General features: G+C 33.6%; 1 long non-coding RNA gene across 1 annotated transcript in view; it reads right to left on the bottom strand.

The window, feature by feature from the left end:
* Positions 1-764: 764 nt before the first annotated feature.
* The window catches only part of LOC113219791, a 28,739-nt gene continuing 18,019 nt past the window's right edge, over positions 765-11,484 (bottom strand). The window contains exon 2 of the long non-coding RNA XR_003306805.1: positions 765-1,165. This is a non-coding gene — a long non-coding RNA (uncharacterized LOC113219791). The remainder of the gene's footprint in view (positions 1,166-11,484) is intronic.

The raw sequence follows: 11,484 nt of genomic DNA, 5'->3' as shown, positions 1-11,484 counted from the left end.
TCAATAATTTAACTTGATGTTTAAGAAAGCCAGTTTTATTTCTTTGAAGCTCCAAAGGATCTACTGCAATGTGATTTATTTCTGAAACACTGTGAAATTAGTGAAAATATTATTTGTAGGGAAAAATGAGTTTACTTGCATTTGTAATAGGCTTTGCCAGAAGCAACAGCTGTGCCTGTGCCAAGAGTCTGTCACGCTGAAAAATGGAAGGTTGATTTCTGCTGTTTTTCCTTTCTTTCCCCTTATTTTTGTCATTTATCATTTTGAAGAAAAAGGGAATCATTTTAATTATTTAATTATAACATGGGGGAAGAATAATAGTGTGCCTAGAAATGCAGCTATGTCCAACTCAGCTTTGATATAATTTAGGTTGATTATTCCAGTCACTTGAGTTTGCCCAAATACTGTTAATTGTAGAAGATCAATCAATCCTAACTATCAAATTCATATGAAAATCAGTTTCTGCTCTTCAGAAAAATGTCAGGATCTTATTAAGGAGGTAAGTTATGCTCTGATGTGTTCCAGGCTTAAGAAATAGGTGCAGAAATAGACACTTCAGGCATATTCTATGAGTGCTTTCTACAGATTGTGTTTGTTTCATTACTCAGTACACCCTAGGAATGAAAGTTTAACCTGTTTCGTATTAGCCACAAAGTTTTTTTGAGTAAAATGATTAAATGTTTTCCAACAGTCATGTAATCTGTGATATCGCTGCCTCATGCAGAAAAAAAATGTATATAAAATTACAAAAATGAAAGACAATATTGAGTTTATGTTATATTATACTTATATTACACCAGCATTAGGAAATTTTGCTTGAACATTCTTTTCTAATGACCTCCAAGCAAGTATTTACCTGTGCTTTTTGAGTTTTAGAAGGATTTAACATCAAACTTCCCAGTTTCAGTTGCTTAATTTCATTACATACCATTTAGTCTTTTTGAACATTAGTATGGAAACTGACTCAAGTATACTTGTGTCCCTCCCATTTTTTATTATTTCTCGAAGAGCTATTATTTCTCCAAAGTGTTTCTTAACATACACTTGCAGGTTCTCTTTTGCTGGAGAAAGAAGTCTGAATTCAAAATACCTGTCTTTAAGTCCTGAGTCCACTTCTTAACTCATCCAGGTCTTTAGATAAGTCAGGTACAGTTGCTGTTTTCATCTGTAGAATGGAAATAGGAATACATTTCTCAGGCAATTATATGGACAACGGTATGGTCTATGGCATAGTATTTGAAATACATACAGGATATGGATAATAGTAAATCACTATATACATATAAATGTTTAAGGAGAGTATGTTAATATCCTTGAACACCAAATGTCTAGACTAAGTGTTTTGGCCTTATTTTATTTTGTATTATTATTATTATTATTATTGTTGTTGTTGTTGTTGTTGTTGTTGTTGTTGTTGTTTTAAGACAGAGTCTTTGTTGCCTGAGCTGGAGGGCAGTAGCACACAATCTTGACTCACTGCAACCTCTGCCTCCCGGATTCAAGTGATTCTCCTGCCTCAGTCTCCCTACTGGGACTATAGGCACACGCTACCACATCGAGCTAGTTTTTATATTTTTAATAGAGATGGGGCTTCACCATGTTGGCTAGGTTGGTCTTGAACTCCTGACTTCATGATCCACCCACCTCGGCCTCCCAAAGTCCTGGATTACACACATAAGCCACTGCGCCTGGCCGTGTTTTGGCCTTATTTTATTAGAGTCAGTGGTTTTTTAAGTGTCTGTATTTGTCTTGGGCTCACATTTCCTTTATTTAATGATTTGATTTTTCAGTTTGAAGGTGATTCTCTCCTTCTCCCAACTCCTGTCTCTCTTTCTTGCCATTGATGATAGAAAACACGTAAGAATTTTTTTTTTTTGTATCTTTTCTGATTTCCCTGCTAACCTTGCCTAAAGCTTTAAGATTAGCCATTATTTATTCTACTTTTTATTCTAAAAGGAGTGTAAAATCTATATATAAACTAATATCTTGTGCAACGCTCATTTCATTGTGATATTTTAAACTTTTTTTTACATATTTTTAAATACTTGATTCTTATTTAGAAAGCCTTTATGTACCAATATTTAAGCTTGTTAATAGCAAAGATACATAATCAGAGGCATTCACTCCTATGCATTTGCAATGGTCTCATTAAAAATTTGAGTATGTTCTTTTAAATTTAGACTACTACAAATTATTTGTCTTTCATTCAAAAAGTAAACTATTATATACCCACTATTGGTAATGTAAATATGAAGCATACATTTTTTTAAAGTATATCCAGTACATAACAGTCTCTTGGGAAAGAGAAAAAATAGCTCTGATGCAGCAAGTCTGATGGATTGAGAGGAGTTTTTCCAGAGGAAGAGACATTTGAGCAAGGTTGAAGAGGATGATCAAAAGAAAAAGCAACAAAGGTATTAGAAATTCCGAGGTAAAGGAAGCAATGCAAATATGGGAAACAATTCTACATGAGCATAAACAGGGGAGATGAGGCAATAGAAAACATACACTTTTGATATGTCTCCCACCACCAACGTCCAGCTTTTGCATCAGTATTGGCAGGAGTGAAGAAGAAGCTGAAGGCTTCATTTCAGCCGTCCCTTTATCCCTGCTGGGTCAGTCATCAAGAAAAACCCATGACTCTCATACACATCACTAAATCTTATCTTTCTTCTGGGCCCTAACCTTTTTTTTTTTTTTTAGTAATTTGTGGTCTATTACTATCAAATGTTCTATATCTCAATGTTTTCTCAGAAAATTCCTTTTACTATCTTGCTCTTATGAAAATATGCCTCTCCCTTGAGGACATTGTTGTCCTGGATTCTCAAACAAGTGGTGACTATTTTATCTTAATATTTGTAAGCAATACCTGGCACAGAACATTAACTAGGATGGATGTATTTGGAACATATAAGCTGGATTATCAATTATTCTTTATTGAAGTACTTTATCTGCCTAATTTTCCCTGAGCTCAGTGACTCTATTACTCAGAGCCTTATGTGAGCTGCTTCACATCTACCCGTCCCTTGAATTGAGTGTATCAGTTGCACCTTGAAACTCCTATGTATCTCCCCCTGGACTTCCTTTTTTTTTTTTTTTTTTTTTTTTTTGAGACGGAATTTCACTCTTGTTGCCCACGCTGGAGTGCAATGGCGCCATCTTGGCTCACAGCAGCCTCCACCTCCCTAGTTCAAGCGATTCTCCTACCTCAGCCTCCCAAGTAGGGGGGATTAAGGCATGAGCCACTGTGCCCATCTAACTTTTTGTATTTTTAGTAGAGAGAGGGTTTCTCCGTGTTGGTCAGGCTGGTCTTGAACTCCCGACATCAGGTGATCTGCACACCTTGGCCTCCCAAAGTACTGGGATTACAGGCATGAGTCACCATGCCCAGCCATATCTTTTTGATATGGCTCTTATTTCATTAATGACAGCAAATCCAGTTGAACAGGTATTAGTAAATAGATTTATCCCTGACTCTTCTTTTACTTTCACACCCCAAATCCAATTTTTTGGCAAATATTTCCAGTTTGGCCTTCAAAATAAACCCAGAATTTGATAATCGGTATCTATCCACCTTCCATCTTCCAGGTCTAACTCAGCATCCCCTCTCTTCTGGATTATTGTAATAGTCCTCAGGACTTCATGCTTCCGTCCTTGCCTTTTTCATCCTTGAATCAATTCTCAGCAGGGCAGCAAGAGTGATGTTTTTTAGTGATGGATAGATCATATCAGCCTTTTAAAACTCTCAAGTGATTTTCCACATCATCCGAAGAAAAACCCAAAGTCTTCAATACCTTACCTGTACTGGCCACCCATTATGACTCTGACTTCGCCATCTAACATTTTACCTCTTGTCATTCTCGTTTAGCCACAGTGGCTTCTTTCTGGTCCTCAAATGGTCACACTCCACGTTGGTTCTCAGCTTTGCTGTTGATGTTTCATCTGCCTGGACAGTCTTGCTCAGATATCTGTAAGTTCATTTCCTTGATCAATTCTGGTCTTTGCCCAGACATGTCAGTATAGTCTTTTGGGGTCATCTTATTAAATGTACAAACACCCTCCCAAGAGGCATACAATCCCTCTAGCTCTGTTCTGTATTTTATTGTGTTTATCACTATACAATTCCTTATTTTGATTTTGTTTTTATTTGCTGACTAGCACGTGAACTCTATGATGCCAATGACTTTTGTCTGTTTAATCACAGCATGAGTTCAAAATATTTTTAAAAAATTAAAAATAAAAGGGATAAGATACATACTTTTAAAACAGGAAACATTGAAATAGAAAAATGACTAGAAAATTTAACAAAAAATACATAATTTGCAGAAATTAAAAATCATTGAATTTAAAATGCAATGAGAAATGGAAAGTTGCTCACATTCCTGTAGTTCCTTCTAGTTTTGCCTTCTAATCACTCCTCATTGTTTCTTCCTCAAAGGCAATGGTTATCTTGATATTTAACATCAAAGTTATTTTTGTCTTTCTTGCTTAATTTAATAGAAATGAAACCATATAATATGCATTTTTACACTGCTGCCATTTTCTTCCCAAGATCAATTTGTGGGATAGATCTACTTTGTTGTATGCAGTTATAGTTTATATAATTCTATTGTTACATAATATCTTATTTAATAGATATGCGATTGCCTTTCTATTCTAATGTTAATGAATAATTCTACGGTTTCAAATTATTTGACTATTGTTAATAATATTACGGGCATTCTTGTATATGTCTTTGGTCATTGCACAGGAAGACAGTATCTTGAGGCACACTAAAAAGAGCCTCTGGTGGAAAGGTAATCTACATTTTTCTAACCTGTGGGGTAGTTAAAGGTGTCCTCCCTACATTCTTACTCCACTCGGCCTCAACTGCAACAAATCTCAGTTTCTTGGAAGAGTTGAGGATTCTTTCAGTGACTATAGCCTGTAATCTTTCATTGTAAGGAGTTGTTTCCTATCCTTCAAATTTGAATTGATTCAAGCCTCTCTTTTATAAGTATCACTTTATAAAAACGTATGAAGTGTTAACAGAATATACAAGGTTATGATAAAATGAACTTCATATATCTTAAATTAAAATAAAATAGAAAACTAGCCATATTCAAACAAGAGAGCTGCCATTTTCTAAAAAAATTATACTCATAAAACCAGGAACATAGTGTTGTTATAGATCATTGCAAAGAAACATGAATAACTCAGGGCCAGAGAAACAGAATATACTTTTCTAGTGTCCTTGAACTGGTCTTGAACTCCCGACATCAGGTGATCTGCACACCTTGGCCTCCATGTGTGCAGTTCCATGTAATCTTTGACAGTGTCCATAGCATGTGAAACTAAACTCAGCTGAAAAGAAAATCAGAAGGTTAATACTGGCAGTATACATTTTTACAGATGCAGGAAAATTTCAAAAATGTAAATATCTCTCAGAGAGTATCAATGATTAAAATACTTTATATTTATACAGTGATTGTACACACATTTAACAATATGTTACACTAAAAAAACTATGCACCCACCCATACTTCATGTAATCCTTAATACAGTACTTGGATCAAGGTATTTTTATTCTTATTCAATGTAAGAGAGAACCTCACATCTGTAATACATTCTCCACTCCCGCTGCATCCTCCACAGAGGAGGAATCTGAGCAAACACAGAGGCTATCCCACTTGTGAAAAGCCATATAATTTTCTCTGGTAAGATTTCTGAATGTAATTGAGAAAAAAGAATTTAAGGACAATAAGACATATGAAGGTGGGGCATGGTGGCTTAGGCCTGTAATCTCAGCACTATGGGGGGCCAAGGTGAAAGTATTACTTGAGGTTAGGAGCTCGAGACCAGCCTAGCCAACATGGTGAAACCCCATCTCTACCCAAAATACAAAAATTATCCAGGTGTGGTGGTGCACGCCTGTAGTCCCAGCAACTCAGGAGGCTGAAGCAGGAGAATCGCTTGAAACAAGGAGCGGGATGGTGCAGTGAGCCAGGATCACACCACTGCATTCCAGAGCAAGACTCCATCTCGAATTTTTTTAAAAAGGCATGTGAAGCACATAAATATTGATTCCATTGTGACAGATGAGAATCTTAAGAAGCTAGAATAATATTTTCTTATTATTTTCCTCACTATTTATTCACCCAATATTTTCCAAACACTATGGTGTATCAAGCACTCTTCTAGGTGCTAGAACTATAAAAAGAACAAGATAAAATACTTGCCTAATAAAAATTGTGTGCAGTTAGTGAAGACAGGTAGTATGTTTGATAGTATTGGTTACATAAGAAACCATTCCAAAATGTAAGGACTTGAAAAGCCAACTATTATTTAGTTTACATTTCTCCAGGTTGACAGCCTGGCTCAGGCCCAGCTAGTTGTTCATTTTGCTCTTGATCTGGTTCACCTAATCTCAACTGTGTTTGTTCATATATCTTCTAAGCTGGTGGGGCTACTGGCTTATGATGTCCTTGCCTAATCTCAACTGTGTTTATTCATATATCTGGTGAGCTGGTGGAGCTGCTGATTAATGATTGTCTTGCCTAGGAGGGCTGCAGTAAATTGACATCACTACACCTGGTCTCTAATCACATAGGCTAGGCTGCAATTGTTTATTTACATGTTGTCAAGATTTCCAGAGTAGCATCAGAGCAAGCACCAGTGTTAAAGCACTTTCTACGTCACTATTTATCTCATATTGCATACTATCCTATTGGCCCAAGCAAGCAAAAGTAGTAGTATGTAAGAGTCCATGTATCAGGGGCTATTCAAGGGGACTGATACAGGGAAATACAAAAAAAAAAAAATGAGAGAATTGTCATTGCAGCAATGTTACATGGATAGTAACTAGGAACATAAATGAATAAAAATATACCTTTAGCTGAGAAATATCAGGCTTTCTAGAGGAGTTAGCATTTGACAACCTTAAAATGGCCAAGTATAAACTTGAATTTATCAGCCATTTTTAAGGCATTCTGTTTCCTCAGAGTTTTGCAACAAGAGATAATTTAATAATTAATAGAATATATATATATATATATATATATATATATGTATACACACACACATGCGTGTGCAACGATCATTAAAGTGTTTTTTAAACTCCATAAAATACAATTACACTGGTAGAGAAGCAAATTTTAATATATTGTTAGATAACAATATTACAAACAGTTATCATATAAGACATTAGAATTATCAATTTCACCACAATAAGTTGAGTCTTTCCTACTATATAGCAAAAAACAATTCAACTCCACCCTTATGAAATATATAAGCACCTGCTCTCTTTCAAAATGAAATACTTAAAGATGCTATGAGAAAACTTTCATTTCTTAGCTTATCACTGAGATGAAACAGACACCGCAGTTGATGCAAGCACAACTTATTACAAATGTCATAGACATTTTTCTTACAAATTTTATCGTTCATTCAAAATCTCTCAAGCATAAATTATATATGTAATAATGGAAAGTGGAGAAGACTTTATTCTCTGTGCTTAGTAGAGAGGCTTTACAATCTCCATGTCTATTCCACTAATAAATTATGCTTTTTTCAATTCACTGATAAGAATACTTTCATTTTTTCCAAGAATGAGCAACAAATAATAATGGCAAATACAAGGCAGATAGTTCCTTTTATTCATATTGACTGAACATATGTAAGAGAATTGACAACAGCTTAGGTAAAGTGGAAAGTCCTCGGTGTAGTTCACACAAACACTCCACTAGAATAAACTGGTTGTTTCCTAAATAAGTAATGTTGAGAAAGTCTTTTAAGCTTCCAGGGTCTAATCTTCTTCGTTTCTTAAAAAATAATGATTATAATAATCAAATATAATAATGTATAATCTGAGAAGGTACCAAGTATCTTCTTTATTCTTTTTACATTAGTTTATAAATTTATACCACATTCAACTTATTCTACTAAGTATAAGCAAATCACATTGATAATTATAAAAATTCCAGATGAATAGATCCTTCACAGACTACGTATACTCCAGTGGGAAATATGAAGGACTTAAGTTGTTAACCATATTACCAGCATAAGGACAATATGAATGGGAATATTCAGTGAATTAATTATGCCACAGGAATACATGCAAATAAGTTTAAAATTAAGGCTTTCATGTAAATATTATAGAAAATACAATCAGACATTTGAATTGCTAGTTACACTAGATAATCCCAAACTATTTTCCTAGTAATCTGTATCTAGGTATTAGAAAAAGAGTACTGAATTGAGAATAAGAAGATTGGAATTCTGAGATAAGGTCTGGTAACAATATATGTCATTAGGAAAATAATCAATTTTATCAAACATACTCTTTTTGGTTTCTTTCTCAGAGTGCTGTTTTTCATACTTACAAAGTGAACATGATAATTTAAATGAAGTTACAGTTAACCTTCTATTTTCTCTTTCTGTGATTCTGAGTCTCTTCAATTTTCTTCTACATGAAGAAACATGTCGTCCCTAGCTTTGGAAAATTTATTTGACTGAAGTTTGCTTATTTAGACAAATTATTATCCCAGTTTAGATATAACCAAATGCATAAAAAGTATGAAAAATTGAAAAATAAAAAGTATCCTCATAATAATTAAACAATGCTTGGAGTATTAGTGTTCTTTAGGAGAATAGATATTCAATACCTGTTTCCAGGCAAACAATTATCAGAGTTTTTGTTTCACAATATTTTACTTAACGGATATATAGAAGAGAGATATGCAATTGCTTATGTTCTTTCTCAGAATTGGGAATTACATAAAACAAAAAGTATTAGATTGTCCTTCCAGTAGTTTTCTAGCATGCTATCCCACTGCAAGTGCCAACTGTATGGGAATTGGGTGAATCTGCATGTGATTACATACACTGAAATAAATGATGTGTTTTAAGTCAACATGTAGCCACTTGATAATTTAAATTGAGAGCTCCTCTCTTTTTGCTCCTTTATTTTATTCCAGTTACTGCTTCCACAGTCCTTCATTTTACATTTTTTTTAAATTATACTTTATGTTCTAGGGTACATGTGCACAACGTGCAGTATTGTTACTTATGTATACATGTGCCATGTTGGTGTGCTGCACCCATCAACTCGTCATTTACATTAGACGTATCTCCTAATGCTATCCCTCCTGACTTCCCTCACCCCATAACACGTCCTGGTATGTGATGTTCCCCTTCCTGTGTCCAAGTGATCTCATTGTTCAATTCCACCTTTGAGTGAGAACATGCAATGTTTGTTTTTCTGTTCTTGTGACAGTTTACTGAGAATGATGGTTTCCAGTTGCATCCATGTCCCTACAAAGGACATGCACTCACCCTTTTTTTATGGCTTCATAGTATTCCATTTTACAGTTTTAATAAACTTTATTGAGAGCTAATATGCATACAATAAGTGCACCTATTTTTAAGTATAAAGTTCAACTAGTTTTGACAATTGTAATCCACCGTGTAGTCTCAATAATAATCAAGACATAAAATATTTGTATCACCATATATGCAATAAATTCTTCCTGACTCTTTCCCCTGGCAACCACTGAATTTGCTTTCTGTCACTATAAATTAGTTTGATATGTCATATACTTTGATATAAATAGAACTACAGAAGTCTTACTCTTATGTGTTAATTTATTTCACTCAGTATAATGTTTTAGAGATTCAATGATATTTTTGCATGCATCAGTATATTGTTTTTTAGGTTAATGAGCAGTATCATCCTTTTGCTATACTATAAGTTATTTACCCATTTATCTGTTGATGGACATTTGGGCTGCGCTGAGTTCTGGTGTTTTATTAGAGCTACAAGAAAAATCAATGAAAAAGTATTTGTGTAGACATGCTTTCAGTTTTTTAAAATAAAAAGCCACAGAATAGACTCCATGGGTGGAATGGCAAGTATATTTTTAAATAAAAAGAATGTGTCAAACTATTTTCCAAAGTAGTTGTATCATTTTACAGTTCCACCAGTAATGCTTGAGACTTCTAGTCAGTCCACATCCTTGTCAATGTAAATATTGTCATTCTTTTTAATGTTAGCTGTTTTTGTAGGTATATAATAGTTTAAATTTGCATTATTCTAATGAATAATAGTGTTAAGAAATATTTAGATGTGCATGGATATTTTATATTTTGTTTTGTTATGCAGCTTGTACAGATATATTTTTCTATTTTTGATGTTGTGTTCTCATTACTTATTTGTATATCTTTGCTTCTTTACATATACTTAATATGCAGGATACAAGTTCTTTGTCATATATAATTTATAAATAATATCAATAATAGGTATTTTAACTAATTTCAATGTATAAAATAATTTAGAAATAAAATTTTATTCTAGTATATGGCTTGCCTTTATCTTGACTATATCTTACAAAGAACAGAATGTTTTAATTTCAATATATTCAAATTTATTAATTTTATTTTTTCATATGAGTGCTTATTCTATGCAGGTTAAGCAACCTTTACTTACTCCAAAGCCACAAGGATTTTCTGTTTTCAGAAGTGTTTTGTAATTCTTCCTTTAGGTTTATTATTAATTTCAAATTAATTGCTGCTATGGTTTGAGGTAAGGAAGAGGGTAATTTTTTTTTCCCTACAGATACTCAGCTGCTTTAACAGCATTTGTTGAAGAGATTACCTTTTAGACATTAAATTTCCTCAAATATTTGGTGAAAATAAGTTAACAGTGTACATGTACATCTGTTTATGTTCTCTATTTTATTCCATTCTTCTACATGTCTATCCTCACAAATGCCACAAGGTTTTGGTTACAGTGGCTTTTTATAAAACTTTGATTCAGGTATTGCAGTCCCTCAACTTTATCCTTTACTCCATCATTTTGACTACTACTCTGTTTCCTTTGCATTCTCATATGAATTTTGGAAACAGCTTGCCAGTTTATTAAACAAAACTTACTGAGACTTTTATTCACATTAATTTGAATCTATAGGATAAAACCAGAAAGACAGTGATAATCTCATTAGAATGACTTGTTCAGATGTTTAGAAAATCACCCAGTCCAGAGGTTGCTAAATCTCATTTGACATGTAAGGTATGATAACATGGCTTAGAATATGACCCTGAGCGGGCTTGCCGCAGTTTGTTCTTGAATTACTTACTGTTTACATAAACTTGAGCAATCAAGTTCTTCAACTTCTGAGTGCCTTCATTTCCCATTTGTCCAATGGGGAAAATAATAATGACTATCTCACAGAGATGTTTTAAGATTTGAATGAGTCAATATTTGTAAAGTAGTTATAATGGAGCTTGGCAAATATTGTTTCATTTCATTTTTTTCTGTTGAAATAATTCCTGTACTCTGCTATTCTTCCCTAAAGGACAAGAAAAATATTAATTATTAATTTAAAATATTAACTTATTAATTGAGAAATATGTAGCATCAGATATAGTTTTAACACTTTTTAATATAAAGTTATACCATTTTAAACTCTACATCCTACTAGTGGATTTAAAGTAGTAATAAAATATAAG

This window comes from Piliocolobus tephrosceles, chromosome 3 (genome assembly GCF_002776525.5).
Source record: "Piliocolobus tephrosceles isolate RC106 chromosome 3, ASM277652v3, whole genome shotgun sequence".
Lineage (NCBI taxonomy): Eukaryota > Metazoa > Chordata > Mammalia > Primates > Cercopithecidae > Piliocolobus > Piliocolobus tephrosceles.
The sequence above is the reverse complement of the archived record's forward strand: the minus strand, read 5'-3'. Positions and strand labels throughout refer to the sequence as shown.